We start from the raw sequence: 3,539 nt of genomic DNA on the forward strand, positions 1-3,539 counted from the left end.
TATAATACATCGTTTGTCATGTACATACCTCTTGGTGGTATTGGGTGGAGCACTGGAGGATGGGGATTAACTTCTGTTGTCTCTTCAGAGGTAGAGGGTGAGCCAAGGTCCTCCTGCTGCTGGTGATGATGATAATCTGTAATTGGTGACAGCAAATACACCCATGTCAGTACATTACATATTTCCAGTAACTACACTATCTGACCCTTTCCTGCAGTGAGCCTTTTATTTTACAAGAAGACAAGATCACAAACGTTCTTGACTTTTTCGCTACGTGTTATTACTATGTGTGACTTGACAATTCAACCAACCTCCTCCTCCTGAAGGCCCGGCCACAGACAGCTCAGCCCAATCCTCTGCCTGGGCTGAGCTGTCCTGCTCTGCCTGACTACCTGGTTCCTCTGCAGTCCTGTCTTCCCCAACCCCCCGCTCCATGTTACTTGCTGTAGCCCTAGGTGTAACGTGGGGGTCGAGGAAAGACAGGACCGCAGAGTATTTCCACCTCCTGAAAGTCCCTGCCGCTGCCCCACTCCTCTTGGCCTCACTCTCCTTTCTTTTCTCTTTTAAAAAGGTGTCCCTGAGGCCCTTCCACTTTTTCCTGCATACATCCGCTGACAAGAAACAAAGCACAAACTGTTATCACTTGAACTATGCCGGTGTGAGTACCAGATGTGTTCGGCTGCCAGATCCGCTCGGGGTCCTAGATGCGCGATAATGACGCACTTCCTGTAAACGTTGTCTTTTAAGTGCGCATGCGCGTCACTCAGTAGCCGGTGTATGGTGTTATTCCCTGCTCTTTAGGTAAGTATTAACGATCTCCTATGGTTTTCTAATCAAAGACTATGAATAATAATCTAATGTACAAAGATAAACCTTAGTCATATGCTTGTCAAATTACTGAAATTAAACATACGTTGTATAACATGACCGTTTGCTTTGATAAGATAATATGTGTGTGGCTTTAGATTGATGGCTAACGTGAGCTAATAAACGTTAGTGGGGGCTTTCATCAATATAGGATTAGTTTTGTAGGTGATAATTACCCTATCTCTATTACCAGGGAAATAATTTTTTTTCTGGCCTTAATTCCGAAAACTGTCTTTGTTTATTTCATTTATTTTCACAGAAATGGAAGCGTTATACACTGAAGTAAAGCATTACCTCACTCAAAAAAGTTACCACAGCCTAACAACAACAAGGCCAACATTAGGAAGCTCTCAAAGACCTACTTTCTGAAAGGTAAGTCACAGTGTGTCAAACGCAAATGCACATTTGAGCCAGTTTATCGGAAGTATTCTGTATTGGCACTATTACTTTGATTTTTTCTTCCAAGTACTGCCCAAAACATTTGCTTGTATTTAACCTTTATTTGTAACTTGGCAATTTCACTAGATTTCCTGAAGCTACTTGTTGTCATAATGTTACCTAACACAGATTGTACATACAGTTTCATAAATGAACTAGGGCTGCCCCCCTAATAGTTGACTAAAACATTAGTCGATCAGAAAGGTTATACGTCGGACCAGATTTCATTGGTTGCTTGGTCACAGAAAGAAAACTCTTTAGGAAAAATGAAATATAAACAGACTTGAAACTTTGTAACTGCTCTTTTTCAAAATAATTACTACTTAGCAGCAGTCCAGGTTACTGTGATAGAACCTGCGGGTTGGCTTGAGTGTTTAGGCCATGATTAATTGATTGATAGATTTAATTTTGTGTTGTGTTTAAAAATTATGCCCAGCCCACGGGCTAAATAGACACCATTATCAACACAAACAGCCCAAAAATTACAGGCTTAACAATACTAAGAGTCGAGTCGAGTTGAGCTGATACCATGCAGTGGAAAAGCGCCATAATACTAAAACAAATTAACCATCCTGAAGTCTCCAAGCTTTTGTAACAAAATAGACTTTAACATATACACATTGAAAGTAAACAACTATTCCATCATGTCATATTTATTGCTCAAAAAACACATTAGGTGTTTTAAATTTCATTTCACAGTTTGAAGTAGATAATACGCCACTGGAGCACCCCCAAAACTTTTCAGGATTTTAAGGAAATATTTAATTAAAAAAGGGAATTTACAGCTCAGGATAGTAGGTATGAAATTTAAATTAATTCTCCACTTCTCCTAAATCACAAAGTCTGTTTTCCTTGGGTATGTTTTTAAATCTGACGACTTAGAGGGCCAAAAGAAGTATTCCGGTTCTTAAATGAGCAACCAACGATATCTGATTCCTTCCTCAAATTTGTAAAAGAACAAACAAATAAAACATGTAGACTCTGCAGAAAAACATGAGGTATCATCTGAAATGTGTGACTAGACGAGCTTACATGCCCATTAGTATGGTTGCTCTCACTTTAGAAAATCTAAATAATTAATACATTTTCAAATTCGCTATTTGGCTTATACAAGTGTTAGTGGGTAACTTGAACCCAGAAGCTATATTACTTGGTCTTTAATGTAATGTGTATTTCTTTATAGGTGTTTCCACTATATTGCAAAGATGACTTTGCATTGTCAGCGGCCTCAACTTCAGCCTTGCGGCCGACTTTGACGGAGCAGAAACAGGGCGTCAGTGCCCCCCCCTTCCCGTCGAGAGGAGTGGACACTGGGCATCAGTGCCCCTCTCAGCATTAATATTTGTATATTTTACGTAATTCAAATCAGTTCTATTTTTGTAATATAAATCTTTTCAAACTAATATTTTGCATAGGTGCTCTGCACAGTTTGGAAACCTTTTGATTTGCCAGACGTGTACTTGTTTTAATGTGGTTTTAGAAATTCCAAGTCTGAGTCTATGAATACACCAAGATTTCTGTCTTGGTGTGTGCGTTCTAACATAACAGCTGTGCACTGACTTTTAATTGTTCATCCCTTGCACCAAAGACCATTACTTCAGTTTTTTCATTGTTCAATTGAAGACAATTTTGGCACATCTGGTGATTGAAGTAGTTATTTAGCTGTTGATAAACAGCTTTTTCAATGATTTTGCTTAAAAATGGTAAGTTAGATATGGTTTGATGACTGTTGTTTTCAGAGCCTGTGGGAATACACCTGTGCGATATCGCCACTGCAGGCCACATGAATAAAAAAATATATAATCATATACAAATATGTCAGTGTGTGTGTCCGTGAACTATTCCCATTGAGAAATGTTCTGCAGAGACTCAGTGCAAACAGTAGGCTAGTTTGCTGTTTGGACAGTCGATGGCAGTGCTGCAAGACACTACAGAAGGTGGTATATGTGGTTGGATAAGAAAAATACAAATCAGATTAAACAAAATCTGCTGTATTTTTTTATTTTATTTAATGAAGGTTGAATGAATGGATCTATTTATCAGTGCTGCAAGACACTACAAATTTTCCAGGGGCTGGAAATTGTACATCAGAGCCACACCTTTACATTTTTTAACTGATAAATATCATTATGAAACTCATTATACACATTGTTTTTCAGTGTGATGTAAAATAACAGTGAACCCAGGGGAAAGTTGTTCTTTTAATAAAATATTATTTCTTAAAATACATGCTA

General features: G+C 38.4%; 1 long non-coding RNA gene across 1 annotated transcript; it reads left to right on the top strand.

The window, feature by feature from the left end:
• The first annotated feature begins 752 nt into the window (after nt 1–752).
• On the top strand, nt 753–3,082 carry LOC307266504. Its single transcript, XR_013845375.1, has 3 exons — nt 753–801; nt 1,127–1,239; nt 2,489–3,082. It is a non-coding gene; the product is annotated as an uncharacterized lncRNA (long non-coding RNA).
• Nucleotides 3,083–3,539: the final 457 nt, after the last annotated feature.

Source organism: Ammodytes marinus, assembly GCF_949987685.1.
Source record: "Ammodytes marinus genome assembly, chromosome: 20".
In the NCBI taxonomy this organism is placed as follows: Eukaryota; Metazoa; Chordata; class Actinopteri; order Uranoscopiformes; family Ammodytidae; genus Ammodytes; species Ammodytes marinus.